Source organism: Astatotilapia calliptera, chromosome 2 (assembly GCF_964374335.1).
Source record: "Astatotilapia calliptera chromosome 2, fAstCal68.1, whole genome shotgun sequence".
NCBI lineage: Eukaryota > Metazoa > Chordata > Actinopteri > Cichliformes > Cichlidae > Astatotilapia > Astatotilapia calliptera.
Window position 1 is genome coordinate 15,935,911 of NC_137423.1, and position 19,589 is coordinate 15,955,499.

General features: G+C 40.0%; 1 long non-coding RNA gene across 1 annotated transcript in view; it reads right to left on the minus strand.

Annotated features, from left to right (window-relative positions):
* The window catches only part of LOC145432427 (uncharacterized), a 432,207-nt gene that overhangs the window by 261,459 nt on the left and 151,159 nt on the right, over positions 1–19,589 (minus strand). The window lies entirely within an intron of this gene.

The following is a 19,589-nucleotide window of genomic DNA, read 5'->3' on the forward strand; positions in this document are numbered from 1 at the left end:
GGACCCCCTTATGTTCCTCTAATCACCTGAGCCAAGGTGTGAAAGCGGGTGTGGGTCCCAATCAGCCAGGGTTTCGGGTGAGCTCATTGTGAAACCTGGCCCCACCCTATCATGTGATTTCCTGAGGTCAGATGGCCCAGGATGTGAGTGGGCGTTAAGGCATCTGGGAAGGGATCTCAGAACTGGACTATAGGGCTTTGGAGCGTGATGTCACGGGGGTGGGCGTGGAAAGGATTTTGGCCCGATCCGCCATTTTGGGGGTCTAAGTGAAAAAGGAGTGAAAGCATAGCCATGGTTCGTTCTTGCTGTGTGGTCGGCTGCAATGTTCGATCGCACGACCGGCAAGAGAATAAGCTTGAAAAGGGTTTGTCTTTTCATTCTTTCCCAACCTGGAAGCAACATGAGGCAGCTCGTGTATCGATGTTACCAAACGAAGGCGTTTAGCCTGGATAGCAGCTGTGAGACGAGCTGATATCAGTTCTCTTCCATCTCCAAATATCTGTTGGTGCTCCAGACATTTTCATTCCGGTAAGTTCTAAATATGTTCATATCACTCTTTATAGCCTATTAGTTTTATTTTCGATGCGCTCTGAGCTCATAGCAAATTAGAACAAACATGCTACTGAGTGATTTTGCAGAACTACCTTCTATTTATAGAGTTGCTAATTATTTGGCATTATTGCAGCAAACCAGCCTATGAGAAGGATGAAACATCGTGACTGGGTTCCAGCGCTACACAAGGGACCTGCTTCAAACATACCACCATGCCAATCAGATTACTTCTTCCATGTGAGGGTGAAGAGGTGACCCTCCTGGATAAGATGGTGAAGGTTTACTGCGTTTGGTGAACAGTGTGATAATAAAACCAGGGAAAATGAAACCTGCTCCTGTTAAATATTCTTAAGTATTGTGCTGTTAAAATAGCGGTATTTTTTTCAAAAGATACAGTAAATAAAGTAATGTTAGTAGTGGGTGATATCATGTAAACACTGTCATGATTTTGTGTGAACATTTTGTCATTTGTAAACTATAAATGATGGATTCTACATTGTACCTGATGTGATGTTCTATAAGGTGGTTTTAATAAAAAAAAAAGAAAAAAAAGGCAAAAATTAGTTTGTTTCTTTATTCAACTTTTGAACAGTGGGACTCAGTCAGTACATATTCAGTAAATGCAAATTATTTACACGGCAGTGCACTACAGGCATAAATCTAGACCCCTAGATAAAACATCATGGCATTATAGCAGTGACAACTCCTCCACAGTAGCAGGTGGGATTTTTCTTTTTTGAGGACGGCTCCTTTTACCTGTCACTACAGATGGTCTGCTTATGTTTTGATCAAGAGCCTTTTTTTTGGCGCAGCTGAAGAGGAGAAATCTATCTTATGGCCAACCTCTGGCTGTATCTTGGTCACATTACCCAGCAAAACCCAGTATGCAGGTTCATCTGTAACAGTCCTTGTGCCACAGATCAACACTGTTGCGTCTACTTTAAACAGAAGAGAAGCGACACAGGTCTCTGGGACTCCGGCCATGCAGGTGCAGTGGGCTGCTTCAACCTTCCCTGTGATGCTCACAGTGACCCATGGCTGCAATGCTGGTTCATTCAGTCTTTGAGAGTGCAGTACCTGAAACACACACAGACAAAGTTCATTTAAAGACAAGAACTATGAGCCAAGGCCGACGTAAATGTGTTTTATCTACTTTATCATAAATGTAACAAAGTGTTTAGAAAGTTAGCACATACATGTCTTTTTTCATTTCTTTATGTGTCCATCTATAGAACGCTGCATGTTATATTCTAAATCTGCCTGTTCTGTCAGAAACCTGCCTGCAGAAAATGAACCTAAAGGATGTAATGCAAGGATGTAATCACTTTAGAGATTGAGAAAGTATAAAGTGACAAATTATGAATCACTTAGTATGATCAGGAGATTCTGCAGGTCATTAATCAATATATAAAACTAAAATAAAATGTATTTTTAGTGACACAGGATACAAACATGGAAGCAAGATGTATAATTAGGATTATTTAAAATAAACATTAATAAATCATTGCAATTTCTTTAACCACAAAGAATAACTAAATCCTTTAGGACTGTCTCATCAATGCACTGAACTCACTATGTTATACACCTAACAGCCTCCACATGTTCTCACTGTAATTTCCCCTCATGAATGAATTTATGCTGCACTAATCTGAATGTTTGCAGGGAAATCAAACGCATTTCACACGCAGTACTCGAGCTGACTTACCTTTGTTTGAATGACGACTTGTATGCGCTGACTCCACAGACAAGGTACGAAAATATGTCAGGCTACGTCAATAGCGGTTGGTCTTCAGGGTTTCTACTCCACGGCCTTATTTCATACGGGTCCACATTTCCAATGCACGCTATTTTCTGCAAGTACCGCTACTTCGCCTCTGAACAAAATCGGTCTCTATGTAACGGAGGGCGGAAGGCTGATTCTACTTCCACAGTGGTTTTGTGCGAAGGAAGGAAACCTTCCTCCAAACGGATTGAGCAGTGGAGCCGCCAAGGGAAAGCACACAATTTAAACTGTAAGATTAAAAATATAATTTATTATATTTAAATAGTTAAAAATGTAAAATGAATTAAAATAACCTTGGCCAAGGGATAACACAATAAAAATCAATAAAACACAACATTAAAAGTCCAGTGGGATCCGCCACGATATAAAAGTCACAAAGAACTAAAAAAAGTCCAGCGAAGTGATGTAAAAGGGGAACCCAGCGGAATCCTCGCCTTCCTCCCCGCATTCCGCGTCCTGGTACGCTAAAGAAAGGGAGGGAGCGGCAGTCACTATTCTTTTCGGCAGTTTTCATTCAATAAAAGGGGATAAGTTGAAGACTTACCCCGGGTGGGCAGAGCTCTCAACTCCGCCCGCCGCTTCTTTAAAACTGCAAATCGGCACCAGCTGTCTCGCCGCCTCTGCTCTCCCGCAGTGCACAAGCTGGGCTCTCGTTGCTACTGCCGTCCGCCTGTTCACTCCACGTCCCTAGTCGCTGGTGGTGGCGCGTCCCCAGTCGCTGGTCACCTCCTGTCAAACGCCCAGCTCCACCAGCCCCTTCGGCTCGCAGGCGTCGCCGCCTGGCACCACTTACTCCTGGCCGTCTCTCAAGCCTCTCGGTCGACTCTTCCTGTGGTCTGTCAGGCCCTCTTATTGGCCTCTCTGGGATCTCTCGCAGGTGTGATCAGTTTATTATCAGGTAGGGGCGGAGTCTTTCCAGGACAAGTCACCAAATAAATACCATTAAAACATGCAGTAAAACTCATTAAAATAAACCAGTGTACAATATTAAAATATTAAAAAGGTAAAACGCAGCAAAACATGCATAGTAGAAAAACTTAGATGACTTGTCCCTTTCCACCCCGTGACATCTATACAGTCCATTCTCTTTTGAGCTGCTTTTAAGCATCTTGTAATCGTCGTTCCAACACAGTATGTTTGTCTTAATTAGTAGACCCCGAAAATGGTGCTGCGCTCCCACAATGCATTGCGGCGTGACGTCAACTCCAAAGCCCTATAGATGGCAGACAGTTGGTGTTGTGCAGTTGTTTTGTATTGAACACAATGAAGGCTAGAAAAATCACTAAATGTTCCGTGGTGCAGTATTTCACACCCAAATTAGAATGTACTAGTACTTTTGTCTTGTCTTATACTGGATACATGAACAAATATGTTGTTTTTCCATTCGTCTCATGATCTTTGAAAGATGAACACTCCAAGGAACAGTACACTCCAAAAAATAACTATTTGAATAAAATTTAAAAAAAAAATCACAGAAAGGATTTCCACATGTTTAAATTGCTTTATTTTAGCATTACAGAATTCTGTTATTTCAACTTAATGTACTTGAGTTGGACCAACTTAATTAATTAATAATGAATCGCCTTATTTGCTGCAGATGAGTCTGACTTAAATTAATAGAGTTGATCCAACCCAATTACATTAGTCCAACAGAAGTACTTAATACTAATAGAAAGCCATTTAATATAGTGGAAAATACCTTCCATGATTATTTCAAGTTTTTTTAAAGAGTTATTTTTTGCAGTGTTCATTAAAGTCTGGTTAGCAGAAAAGTTCAACAGATTTATAACAACTTTCACATAGTTGTCAAGCACCCATCCTCTTCATCCAGTTAGACTCTTGTAAATGTAACAACCACACAATTTCATTTTTTTGATTGTAGCAACATTGTTGGTCTTCACAAGAGCCAACGATACATAAAAAAGCAATACTTTTCTTGTTTACACAGGCAGTTGCTGCTTTATGTGCTCAACAGTAGTGAGAAGTTATGATATTAACCCTTTATTGACCATGGGCCCACCGGCGGGCCCATTTTACCGGTAAATTTGAAGGGCCAGTCAATAAAGGGTTAATTGCAAATTCATTTCATGTTATGAATATCAACAGGCATGTATAAAAAGTAGGACAAAGAACATCATTTAACATATTGCAGGGATATGGGTGGCTGTGTGTTCATGTTTTACACTCTGTTCATGAGAATTTGCTAAACATTAGGACTGATCCATGGATATACAGAATACTACTAAAGATTGTCTGGTTATAAAATGTATGAACTTCTGTTTTTGTACATTTTGTATTTTTCAGCATAAGGGGTGATATCTGAAAAACTGAAATAATCTAAAAAGAGCTGAGTACTTTTCTTATCAAATTTTATTATGCTTTCCTACCTGTTGCACATATAGTGTTTATATGCCTGTTGTATGTTACTAATAGGATTAAAGCACTTCTGTTTACATGCACTCTTTATTTTTAAAAAAAAATCAATACCCTGAGTGCACACATATTATGCAAATCTTGTCCTTCTTCATCCTTCAGTGTTTAGGAGACATCGTTACCACTGCTTGTTGGGATGATTTATTTTCTGATAAACTGCGGCTCATGCTGCATTCAGTCTTTACTCTTAGTCCAGCTCCGTACCGATGACAGCACCTTCCTGTGGTTTTCTTATCCACTTATACACACACACTAGTCTTAGACAGCCTCACACTGTGTTGAAAAACCCACAAAAAAATATAAATACAGGCATTAAAGTGCAGCCTTTGCTCTTTATCAACACTACAAACAGAAAACAATTTCCTTCGCTTGTTAGCTTAAAGGTTACAGTCAGTTGCTTTTTGAAGTTCTTTAATAGAAGAAAAAGAATATTGTTCTCATAAAAAACACTATTTGGGGCGATTGTGGCTCAAGAGTTGGGAGTTCGCCTTGTAATCGGAAGGTTGCCGGTTCGAGCCCTGGCTTGGACAGTGTCGGTCGTTGTGTCCTTGGGCAAGACACTTCACCTGTTGCCTACTGGTGGTGGTCAGAGGGCCTGGTGGCGCCAGTGTCCGGCAGCCTCGACTCTGTCAGTGTGCCCCAGGGTGGCTGTGGCTACAATGTAGCTTGCCATCACCAATGTGTGTGTGAATGGGTGGATATGTAAAGCGCTTTGGGGTCCTTAGGGACTAGAAAAGCACTATATAAATACAGGCCATTTACCATTTAAAGATGTGCTGATTATCATTTAACTGCTGTAATTGCCTTAAAATCCTTTAAAAATACACAATTTTAGGTGCTGGTTTGAAAAAGCTGCCATGTTTCTGGCCAACATGGAAATCACGGTTCTGCCTGATTCCATTTTATATATGTCACTAGAAACCAGTCACTTATATAAAACACTGCAGGAGGAGGAGAACTCTTATGTGTTCACGTGCTGTGGGGGCAGACTTTGATTCATTTCTACACCTTCAGACTCATGATATGAAGGATCTTCCTATGTTTTATCTTCTGAGATGTCCACTTCACCAAAAAGTAAAAATGTGAAGGAAAGAGACAAGGCAGTCGGCACTGGGATAAAATGAGAGCAAATATTAGAATATTAACCTTTTGATGGATTGAACTGCAGAACGAGAAGGATTTTTAAAGCCACACCAATGCTGATGGCTTTTGGCTCAGCAGGTAATGTAATGTTTTGATCTGTCTTAGTTGTCTAAAGCACAGCCATAATGCTACAGCTAGTTTTAATAACAGCCATTGTGAAATGGTTTTGTGACAAATAACACACTTCACCTACTGACATGTAATTTTCATAAGAAAAAGTTATATTTTTTTGTCCTACAGCGGCCACTGTAGCTAGGACTGTACAATTAAATGGAGAGAGGTGAGAAAACAGAATTCTGACTGCAATCTATAGACATCTACCACAGAGATTTTCAACACTGTCCTTTAAAGCTGCTTTTTAAGTTGTTTGAACTGTTTGTCCCTAACACTGAGACATGCACCTACATGCCAAAGCTGATGTGCCTTTACAGCAAGCTAACTGTGCTCCAGCATACTAAACGTCATACAACAATAAGACAACAAGTAAAAATGTCAGAAAAAAATGTATATGAATTAAAATACCTAATTAGGACGCAATGCCACACACTAATTTTTGAGGAAAACAAATTGTGGGGGAGGGGCACATATCTACAAAGAAAAGAAAATCACAAAACACAGCTCACAAATTCATGAGAAGACACGGGAATGGATAATTTCAGAGAAAAAAAGAGTTAGCATTATCAAAATATGCAAAAATTGGTGCCAGTTCCGAAACCCAAACAGATCGCACCAGCCTGGAGGATCTAAACAGCGAGCTGTGTACTATATCACTATATTACAGGCTCCGATAAGTTTTTAGATCCTATTTCTGCTTGATTAATTATTTAGTTCTACAAACAAATGTCGATAAATAAAATCGTGCATAAGTCTATGAAGAAACATTTGACATTAAAGCCAATTTCAAACAGCAGGAAAATAAAATCTGGAGACTTTATTTTTGATTTCTTCTCTGGGGGTCTTATTATCAGAACTTAGTGGTCGTGTCCAAATTCATGGGCTGCATCCTCCTGAGGCCGCATTTGTAGACAGATTACGTCACAGCGACGCGCCGAAGGCTGTCCAAAACATGCGTAGACTCCTCCGAATGCAGCTGACAAATGCGTCCTCATTTTCCCCGAATTTGAAGGATGGGTCGGGTGTGTCCTTCGTGGCCTACCATATCCCAGAATTCATAGCGCGGCCCAGCCAAACTCCAGTTTCCAACAATGGCGGCCGCTACTAAGTTTTAAAATCACTCATACTAATCTTTCTGGGTCACAAAATAAACTTTTAACATATTTTCAGGCGAGAAGGTAGCTGTGTAAACATCAAATATCTGCTCGGTTGATCAAGATATCGCATATTTGCAAAAATGCTTCGACGTTTTCGGAGACGTCTGCTACCCACCAGCTCGATAGCTAGCCGGGAGCTCGAGGGTTACTGATGCGGCCGAGAACGGGGACAACTCCCGGCACATCATTTTCAGATCACCGCGGACTTTCGCTGCTCGGGTTAAACGTAATATATATAAGTCACTTAGACAACCTAAAAATGTTATTGTTGGGCTTTTTTCAGTGTTTTGTTTGTTCGTGAGTAAATCGGTTTGGCTGAGATTAAAGTTATTAGATTAGATTAGATAAAATAAAACTTTATTAATCTCCCGGGTGGGTTCCTCCTTGGTTTTCACACAGCTGACTAAACATCAAACAGAAAACTGATTAAACAGAAGTATGAGGCAGTCGAGAATTTACGCGAGTGTCCTGTTATATTTTAGATAGCAAGGAGCAGACGGCTGAGTTTATTAAACTCCACCGAGACAGCGGTGACGCTAATCAGAAGGCTAGACGGTCCAATTTCACGGCCGTTTACTTCCGGCCTACCCGACCTCCTGAGGACCCGGCCTTCGCGGTCTACGTAGGCCGGGTCCTCAGGAGGATGCAGCCCATGAATTTGGACACGACCAGTAGTTCTTAAATCTAGCTACGCTGTTGATTGAGTCACGGCGCCTGGACACAGCTATTATTGACTTGGCTTCAGGCCCATTATGCACTTCCGGTGTGTTTTGATTAGCAAGCCTAGGGAAATCGTGTGCCCCACTGTAACTCTTGAAGTCATGTGCAGCAGGTATGAGTGACTCCCGGTTACTCACACCTGCTGTTATATGAACCGTCTGTCTTTGCAGTTTTAGTCTGGCATGACATTCTGTATGTAGTCTGCTTTGGGAAACTGAAGATGGCAGATACAAATGTAATAAATATTTTAACATTCAGTGGAACAGCTGAATCTGTCTTTAATGTGTACATACAAGCACACTTAAATTAAATATGAAGCTGAGGGAGGCTGCTGTGACAGCTTAGCTACTCAGCTAGATGTGACGGTGCCGGTTTGAACCAAGCTTCTGACCTCCGTTCCACCCCGACAATGTGTACAGTCTAATTAAGCAAATATTCTGGAAGATATTCCCCTCCCGACTGCATGTCTGGTGTTGTACAGATTTACATTACAGACAGTAATGTCCACAGTAAATTCAACCAATTATGGTACCTTGTGTCAGTGAATACACTGCATACATCCAAACAGCAGCCGTGATGCTTCGCCCATGTGGTGTAATAGCTCCTACTGTTGCTAACGGAGATGAGAGTGCCAACAGGCTTCAGCCTGCGGATGCTGATAATTATCATTCTCTGGTAGTAACAGTATCAACACACAAACACAGTGACGGATGCGTATCTTTGATCACACATACACTTTGATATATTTCCATGCATTGGTATGATTTTAAGTCAGAGTTCACCCTCTGATATTTCACATAACAGTCCTTTACAGTCATTTTTGTGCAGTGTATTATCTTTTTAAACCAAGAATAATACATCTAGTCACATCTAATTAATATTACACCACCTCTAGCAAATCATTTTGCTCAGCTCAATGCAAAAATTATTGCCACTGTTCAGTTTTTGTGTGGAAAATCCACCAGTTCAGGGGTGCAGTACATTTGTGTTACTTGAAGGGGTTCAAGTATCTCAGGAATTGACAGAAGGATTGGTGTGGCATCAGCAGTGATGTTGATGCTGTATGGAACTGCTGTAGTGAAGATGGAGCTGACTATGAAAGCAAAACATTTGATTTACAGTTGATCTATGGTCCTACCCCTCATCTATGGCCATAAGCTATGGCTAGAGACCCAAAGAATGAGATGAGCTTCAAAGTGACTGGGCTTAGGTTTAGAGATAAGGTGAGGAGCTTGGTCAGTTGGAAGAGCCAATACTTCTCTAAAATGAAAGGGAGTCAATTGAGGTGTTTCGTCTAAAGCGATGTGTTTCAAGGCATGTCCTGATGGGAGGATGTTCTGGGGCAGATTAAAGACTCGTTGTCTTGTCTCATTTGGCAACACCTCAGTGTCCTCTTGGATGATGTCAATGGAAAATTGTATTTAGTAGTCAGTATAATCTTTTAGTGATATAAGTTTGCATATGGTAGAATACTGCATGTAGTTATTTGTATTAGGAAATATTCAACCATGTATACTTAGAGGCATATAATTAATTGTGTGTGATCACTAACAGGCTGCAGGTGCCCAATGGTTTTATTGTTTTATGGCAGGATTAACGTAGTTACGTTTGTTTTAGTCTAAGTGCTCTTTGTTTAGATGAACTGCAGGACTTCCTCACCGTGTTATCTAGGGTGAACCATCTAGGGTGAGGGGGAGGCTACCCTCTTCCTGACCAAGGATGTTTGACCCTTTGATCAGCAGTAACACACACACACACACACACACACACACACTGAAGTATAAATAAAGACCGGGGCAGTTTCTTAGTGCGAGTCTCTCAGTAGGGAGCTGCCCTTGCTAGCAAGAACTCTGTGTGTTTCTCTTCTCTGAGTCTTTACTGAAGAAGTGTTTTAGAATATTTTCCCTAACAGATGAACTGAAGGAGTTGGCTGGAAAGGTCTGAGCTTCTTCCTTACAAAGTTAATGCAATTTAAATAGGTGAATTATGTAAAAAGTCAGCCCTCCTATACTTCAAGGGGATACAACTGAAAGATGATGTGACAATGTTGGTTTCAGATTTGTCATGGGGATCTTTGGAGATTTGTTTACTTTTGGACCATCTGACCTCAGGAATTCGCATGATAAGGTTTCACAATGAGCTCACCCGAAACCCTGGCTGATTGGGACCCTCACCCAGTTTCACACCTTGGCTCAGGCGTTTAGAGGATCATCAGGGGGTCCTTTTGTCCCTCTGTGGGGGGATACTCCCACTAGGTTTAAATCTGGGACTCCCCACCATTTGACCTTCGAACTGAAGAATCTTCTTAGATGAGAGGTGAAACGTCTTCAAGCAACTTAAAGAAGTCCAGACGCTTTTCTTTGCAAGCTCCTTTGACTGTTTACTTTTGGCCACTAGAGGTACAGCCAATTAAATCCTAGACCTTTTTGACCTGCGTAACTTGCTCTCACTGCCCATAGGAAAGCAACTTTCAAGTCACGTTTGAGACAAAACTGACAAATAAGACAGGATAAGTCTGTGTAGGGAGCAAAGTTAATGTGATGGTGTAATGAAAAATTATGACCACAATACTTCTGTGAGGTCACAGTGATGAAGGACACATTTATTAAGACACATTTATTAATAGTATATACTAAGCCTCTCCAACACTCTGAATATTATTTCTGGAGAAATTCCAAAGAAAAAAACCATTATGGCACAAACACAATTTCCAGTTGATAGAATTTTCACCAGACATTTAATTTAATTGAATTTAGTCATAATGACACATTTAATGCACTTTATGAAACTCGCTGGTTACCAGAGTTGTAGATTAGTATAAATGCTTCACTTGTCTTCACATTTTCTATTGTGGCTTCTGTACGGGAATTGAATAGAATGTGAATGGGCTCATGGAAGTGTCCTAATGGCAGTTTATGCAGGAGTAAAAGAGTCATTCACAACCTGCCCTGTCCATATGGGATCTTTTATTGCTGAAGAAAAGTGAGAAATCTTTTAACATTTCATTTGCATGTAAGCTGAAACACAATGTGTTTAACCCTGTTCGAAGTGATTGTGCAAAAGACTTTGGGAAGCCTGCTTGTAAAGTTCTGACGGCGTTATTTTATCTGCTTTATCGTTCTTTCTCAAGGTTCCTTTTCTCTACCGCTGTCTCTGTGTGTATTCATTTGCTGGGTTTTTGTGTTTTCTATTCCAATTTTTTATTCACCACTTCAATGGAAGTTTTCATAATGGCAATTTTGGAAAAAAATGCTCAGTTACCATGGAGAACTTGCCATGGTAGCTGAAAGCCTGTAGAGAAACAAAAGGGTGGCCAAAGGACTTCAGATAGAAATGGACATCAGTCTCTGCTCTCAAGACAGCAGAGCAGCTGGCAGAACAAGGGAGAACGTGGAAGGGCAGTGTGGTGCATGTTAAGTAGACAGATGGATTATTTTAAGAGAACATAGATCTGTCAAACATGCTGTCAACAAGTCATACGCTTTGACTGACAACATAACATTTTAATTGGGGCCCCTTAACTTTTAATTCAAAAAATCAATATTTAGCAGGCTGCTCTAGTTACATCAGAACTATGACACTTTAGGCTACTGACACTGTCTGGATACAGATGAGGCAATTAAAACTTTTTTAGTTAGTTTGGTTAAGTTATGTTCAAAAGGAGAAAGCAGTCGATATAATGTTATTAGATACATTACATAACGTCTTGTGAGAGTAAGGGTGAAAGGGGAGAGTGACTCACACAAAGAAGGAGACAAGATTTTATCCTTCTTCAGCTTATTTTTTTATATAGTTATGTGCATGTCTTTGATGTATTTATTCATCTGCACCACTTTGGAATCTGTTCCTCACTTGAACCAATCCTGTCCTTGTACATCACAAAGAAAGGACACACAGAGCGACAAAGTGGGAAGGTAAAAGTAGTGTCAAGTAAATAGTGCAGCTGAATTATTACAAGTGAGAGGTAAGAGTTAAAATAAAAGGGAAGGATGAAGGTAGAGTTTTTTTAGTTCCTGCCCCAAGAGTTCACTCTTTCAATTACACCCAGATGCTTTGGCTTATGTTGAAGATAGGGTGCTGTTTTTATTATTTCAAACGTGGTTAGAGAGAGTCGGGCACAGATGATTGTACATTTCTTTGAAATGAGATAGAAATACAGATTTTGCACTGTGGTAATGAAAAAGCTTACCTTTTTGCAGCCAAGCTCCTGGCAATGCTGTAAAGAAACACTGGCTACCCACTGCCGAACGAGAGGGAAATCATTTAATGAATATTGAAAATTGTTTCCAACAGCTTTAAATCATAAACATAAATCATAAACAGACTTTAATAGTTCCTAGACTTTGATGAACAATTACCATAAAATTTTGATTTGGGAATATTTCCAATCACATGAAGTGTTACTTCTCTGATAATCAGGGAGCTTAGAAAGAAAGCGACTGGACTTGTGGACCTACACCAAATATCTTCACTTGTGAATCTGATTAATGTGATTTAGGCCACCACCAAGCATTGCTGACTGAGCATCAAGATGAAAATGAGACTGCTGAATATTTGCATAGACTTTATTCCTACTGATCAGAGTGTGCGATTCATTTTCTTAACGCCCAATAACACCATTACTTATAATAAATGGACTTGTGATGGTGAGTGTGATGGATGACCCATCTTAAGTTTAAATCCTCTTCTATTTTTTGGGGGGTTTTTGGTTCAGAGGAAGCTCATTTCTGTCGCTTGTACCCGCGATCTCATTCTTTCGGTCACTATCCACAGGCAAGAGAATGAGCCTTCTCCTTCAAATAATTTGAATAAATATTCATTTTTGTGTGCATTACACCCTAGGTCAATGATGGTGAGTCCTTTCCAGGCCTATTTATGGGCTGGAATAATACTGTCTTGCTCTTGGTTGTAATTTCCAGTCACAAAAGCACAAGGAATGAGATATTTGGTCTCAAAGTGTACCCGGTGATATGAAGAACAAATAATTGAGAATCTTCCCTTAAAAAGAACAAGAAGTCTGTGTTCTTTGCAATTTCTGGCATTGCTTTTGATTTATTTTTCTCAACTGAAATAGCTCACAAATGCATCAACTGAAAATCAAATGCGCAGACTGGAAATTTCACCCAATACGAAGGACCTCCCTCTCCCCAGCCACCTCCTCCAGCTTGTCCAGGGGAACACCAAGGCATTCCCAGGCCAGCCAAGAGATATCCAGTGTGTCTTGGGTCTGCCCCGGGGCCTCCTCCTGGGGGGGGGGGGGGGGGGCATGCCCAGAACACCTCACCCAGGAGGTGCCCAGGAGGCATCCCTGTCAGATGCCCAAACCAGCTCAACTGGCTCCTTTCAATGTGGAGGAGCAGCGACCCTACTCTGAGCCCCTGCCGGATGGCTGAACTTCTCACCCTATCTCTAAGGTATAGACCAGCCACCCTTCGGAGGAAGCTCATTTCTGTCGCTTGTACCCGCGATCTCATTCTTTCGGTCACTATCCACAGCTCATGACCATAGGTGAGGGTTAGGATTAATGCTAACCAGTGAAAATCATTTTAATCGAAGTTAATAGTAATAGTTTGATTCACACACCCACCTTTAACATTGGATCCAGAGCCCAACTCATTTAAAAAGCTTATGAGTGAAATTATTAATTTTAAATTAATAAAACTATCTGCTGTGTTTTTAATTTATCATATTAACACGAGTACTTGAAATCTGAATTCAGATTTCAAGTACTCGTACTCGTACCGGTGTTAATATGATAAATTATATGTCTTCAAACAGAACTATTTCATTTTATTTGTTTAGCATTTGGATGTTGACTTAATAGTGTTTGATCAATTCTGAGACTTTTAGGTTGCAGCTTTTAATTATGATGCATGTAGCATGCAGAATGGGACTGATTTTAAAGAGGGTGACAAAACTGATGTATATCTGTGCACGACAGAGGGAGGACAGAATAGATCTGAAATAAATTGGACCATATTAGCATTTCTTTGCATCCCACTGCCTGATAAAGAGCAGAGAGCCTACAGAGAGTGAAGAGACAGGGAGAAGACTGGATCCTTTGCTCTGCTCCATTACAATAATAATTAACAGCAGATAAACAGTCTGATGGAACGTGCTCAGTCTGATTACACATGGTAATAGCCTCCACTCCTGTGGTGCTTCACTTGTTTTCACTTTTTTTTTATTATCTGTCTCTCAAAAATGATAAAGAAAACTAATTTATGCTTTTTTATGCAGTTATCTATGTCTGGGAATTTGATTTATCATTTAGGGAACTGCTTCCCACCCACAAAGCATTTCACTGTGCAGAACCGCAATGAATAGAAAGTGAGAAGAGTGCTGTCTGAATCTTTCTGAACAATGCAGATAACAGCTAACAACGAACAAACAAAAGACTGAATGTGTTTTTGACTTCAGTGGTACATAACTGCATTACTGGAATGCCTTTCAAAGTCACATAAGCTGGATTTGACTACCTGGAAATTTTTGAAAGGATGCTACAGAGTTACTATTTTAATGATCTGCAAAGCTTTGGATGCGTTGTGGACAAATACTTTCATTAGTTATGTTTTTCAGCCTTTTCAACAGGGTGATATTTTTGAATATAGTTTTTTTTCTGTGTTTATAAAAAACTCCAGTATATAGAGAACATATGAACAAAATATAGCACATCCGTTGTAATGTCTAGAAACTGATCCACTCACAGGCAAAAATTTCAAAATTCAATGCTGCAATGTGGCAGTCAAAAGACTTAGCTGTGTTTTTTAGGAGAATTTATAAACAAAACTATAATAATAATAATAGTATTAGTATAAGAGAGAATACAATAATTTACACAGTAATTCAAATCATTTGTCAATCATGATGGTGTGTTACTTTGAATTGTATCCATTGGCCTCATAATAGGTTTGTCACCTGAAAGCAGAAATGCAGCACTGAACAAAGTAATGGAAGTATGGAAGCACCTTTACTTAACATTTTGAAAACAAAACCTATTTATTGCTCTTTTAATGCCTGCAATGCACATAGTTCTGGGTCACTTCACTCAGTTATTGACCTTTTGAATCAGAATGACTATTTCTGTCCTTGAGCAAGACTTAAGGCTCATGCTGAGGTGTAGCTCAGGTGGTAGTGCAGGTTACCTACCAATTGGAAGTTTGGTGGTTTGGTCCCAGTCTGCATGCCAGATAATCTTGCTCTCTGATGGAGTATGAATGTATGTCAATGTTAGATAGAAGAAAATGTCATATCTGTTTTCATCTACAACACAGCTGGCCACACGGTCTGGAGAACATGTCTGTTCTCCAGACCATGGCTTGATTTTTGAACCCTTTAGAAAAGGTTTCTGTACTTCATACAACATTTAACTCCCAATCATTCAAACTGGTTTCATGCAATAGTTCATTTTACCAAGACTGCAGAGGTAGAAATATGTTAGAAACACATTGCTGTATAGATGTTTTCCATTTTGTTGTCATGCTGAAAGTTTCAGATCACCACTGGCAAAAATAAGCGCCTTATTTTGATGTGGCTGCTCTTGTGAAAATACTGCAAACCAGTTGTTTTCAAATGTTTTTCTGTGCAAAATGGCTTATACTATTGTACTATACTTTACTATACTTTTTTTTTACATCCCTACCCTCACCTATGGTCAATAGCTCTGGGGAGTAAACAAAAGAACACGATCATAGATACAAGCAGTGAAAATGAGTTTTCTCTGAGGGGCAGACCCAGGACATGCTGGAGTGATTATATCTCTTGTCTAGTCTGGGAACACATCGGTGTTCCTCCCAGATAAGCTAGGGGAGGTGGCTAGGGAGGTCTGGGCAACTTTGGTTAGGCTGCAGACCCCAGTGATCTGGCCCCAGATAAGCGGAGAAAATCCATTGATGGTTTTCGGAACTCATGCTCATGCTCAAACAAAAACATTTGCCAATCACACAGTAACCAAGGCACATGTCCATCTAGGAACTGGTCTTGACACTTAGCAGCCATCCTGAAACACTTCTGGGGTTGTATTTGTACATCTATTTGTACATTATTTAAATGAATTTTATTTAGACCATTCACAGAGCTATACAAACCACACGAATGGTTTGTAAATGTGGAGTCCCATTTCTCTCTCTCTTATCTCTGCCTAACCTGTGTGCACACATGAAGCAATTCCCTTGTCCTGGTCCATCTTTGAAGCTTATAGTTGGTTGCTAGTAGAGGCTCAGGCTCTGGTAACACTATTTACTGTCAGGCCATATGTCAGTTAACTGTATCTTGAGTTTTCTTTCAGTCACTTGAGTCGGTCACCTAGAAGTTGAGAAAAGTTATCTTATGTCCCACCCACAGGATAACTGTGTTGTTTTTCTGTGCTGTAGTCTCTGCAGTGGACTAGCCATCTGTCTAGGTTGTGCAGTAAATGTCACCTTATCGGGTGTTTACTGTACTCAAAAGTATAGTGAAAACTAGGGTCATGTTTCAAAAGACTCATATACAATTGGAGTCACCCCCTGCTGATCATTAGAAAGAATTCAGGTTTTAACTGCTTCTACAAGCATTCAGTTTTTGGTCTGAAAAGTCCATATTTTATTTTTTACAGCTGATTCCAGTGAACTACCAGGTTGATTCCAAACAGTTTTGACCCTTGTAATAATTTTAAGATAGAAAAGAAATATAAATACAACCAAACACTCACAGAATCTCTCTTTCAGCAATGATAATGCAAAACATTGTCCTGAATACAAACACAAAGCGGTAAGACAATAGATGTTTTGGCATGGCATGAATGTCAATGCCTGTGCACACAGTGTACCATCTAATCATGTTGTTTTGGAGCAAATATCATCTCACTGGTATTTTTCTCCCTCTCGATGTACTATATGTGGTACTGTTCTGCTGCTGCCTCCTCTCTGGCACTCACATTTCAGCAAAAGGATCCCAACATTAACTAACTGACACTCCCCCTTCCACTGTGGGGGAAAAAAAGTATAATTTCCATGAGTAGGACAAAAAGTTAGCATAACTGTCAGAGGCGATCACAGTGTGTCAAACTCAAACAGGAGAAGGATACCAACTCGGCAAAGGCAAGGAAACAGATTTGATTCACCCACTGACTGTGGGCAAAGTGGGAGCAAGCTTTCCATGAAACTTTAGCCCTGAAGAATTAAACTGATCATGAAAACCTGTAAGAAAAGCATGATTAGCTATATGGAAAAATTCAAGTGTCATCACTTTAGTACTGGATGGCTGAAATGGGAAGTTTTACAACTGAGGTAATCCAATGCTAAATGAACATAGATGTGGGTGAAAGCTCTTGAATCATTCACAGTTAATCTCCAAATCATATCCCCTTATTACAATTTCGCAGCTGTTTTAAGAAATAAATCCGTTTCCTAAAAAAACAGGAACATCAGTGTTAATGATACACAACACTGAAATGAAAGAACAATAACAGGGTGTGTAAGTGACTGACGTAGCATCTGTGATGTCACCATTGCTTAACGAAGGCCCATTTTGAAATCTCAAGGTCAGCATTTTAGCCACCATCTGTGATGAGTAGGGATCAACTGCTGTCAATCAGGAGGACACATACTCATACAATCACAAAGTGGACCCACCCTAAAGTGTCCTTTCTGACCCTAATGTGAAAAACAATTTTCAAAATGAACATCATGTTTATTCTATAAGAACGCCCATTAGCAACCAGACTTCCTTTAGCAACCAGAGGCATTGACTAAGGAAGACTAGCATTGGCTTCACTTTTTAGATGCAGCAGCTATATCCATAGTTTATACAGTTTATGAGAATCAAAGGTCAAACATTTAATCAGGAACATTTTTATTTTTATTTGTTGGTGATAAATGGGATGTGTTTTTCTCACAGTTCATACTCTTTATTTAGTTTTAGTTTGTTTTCATCATGAAACAGCCTAATGTTAGCAACAAAAATCTTTCTTAATAGTTGTTGATTGAACCACCAAGAAAGAGTTGACCACAAATGCATTCCAGTTGTTGTAATCATGACTGTCAGGAAGCGGATTTGAGAAAGCCCAACCCAGAATAATAAAAGAGTTCATAGTGACCCTTGTTCCTTGATCAGTAAAATGCAAATTCTCATGACCATTGATCAACAATTACTGATCAAATATTTTATTGTTAGATATTGCCTAAAACAATATGTATATCTCCCCTTCTGTATGTTGCTAGGTTTTTGGAGATAGCATGGATATTTCTGACAAATAATACAGTAATTTGTACAGTATTGTCAACGGTTTGTCCTAAATAAGACACAGTCACTGGTCATGTGACCTATCACAGGTGATGGCACTGCCTTGCACTTTATTGTCTGATGAAGAGCAGGTGTGTTCAAAACATTATACACTGGATTATACACTAATTTTGGCCCTGCTCCTGCTCCAAATATGGTGAATTTATTTTTTGAGTTACCAGTTTTGTTTCTATTCAACTTTTGAGTAGAGTTTTGTTATCCTTTATGTGCCCAAGATTTAGATGTTTCTGTACAATTTAATCAAGTTTGTTTTTGGGTTAAATAAAAAACTTTTTTTTGGACTTTCCTTCACTGCAAGGACCATCACAGTACCAGATTATACTCTACTGGAGCGCGGTCGCCCTGCACTGGCATTTCTACACACCTGCGGGCAATTGAGCTGCCGGCATTTAAGACCAGCATTCACCAGCAAAGTGATCTGCTAACCTCAGTTAATGAAGAAAACCTTTTGTTGTCCTCTACAGTCTCCAAGCCGACTTCCATGCACCACCATTGCTTATACTCTTGTTTTGGAAAATCTTGAATAAACTGCAACAACCAGGTGAGCGTATCTTTGAAGTGAGATTTATTAAAAAGAAAAGGAAAACACTGCAGTGGAGAATATGTTTACAGCAAACACAATTTCTGAGGAAGAACGCCGCCCTGAACCATTTTATACCTTCCCAGAACACTCTCAAACAAAGAACATTCCACGACACATCATATATCTCTATACCTTCAATCCAGCTCCTTGTCCCTCTCCCACTCTAAGAAAAGTTATGACCACCCGTCACCTCCCTAAGAGCAGGATGTTCTGGAGATCTTCAAGTCTACAATGCACCCTCTGTGAGGTGTAATAAAACCCGAGGCCCACTTGTGATAACATTCCACATGCATGTATACAAAGAGGTGTCAGGAGTGATTTTGCTATACTAAAGTAAGAAAGTGATGTTACTATTACCAATGTTATATGATTAAATATGTGACCAACACATAGAATAAAGAAATTTCTAGTACACTCTCCATTCATCTCGTTGCTGGTCCATTCATGACAGTTCTTCTCTTCCTCACACCTGCCAGCTCTGCTCACCTGCCTGCCCCTCAGCCACTGCCACTGTGCTCCATGGAATACCTACTCTGGAACTCCACTGGTGCACTTTGACCACTTACCCTCCCCCAACACCGGTCCTCTACTTGCACACATGTGCTGAGACTCCTGGTCGTGCTTCCCCTTTACTCCATGTGCCTGGATTAAGCTTCTTCTGTAAATCTAGTTTCTCACAGAAATCCTAGTAATTACGTTTACCTCACAAATTTGAGTATTATCTTTATCTCCTAGGTTCTGTGCATCATTAGTTCATAGCTCACATTCAGTTGACTTTGTGAAAATCATGTTTGTGTAAATAAAGTCTTGTAGTCACGCTCCC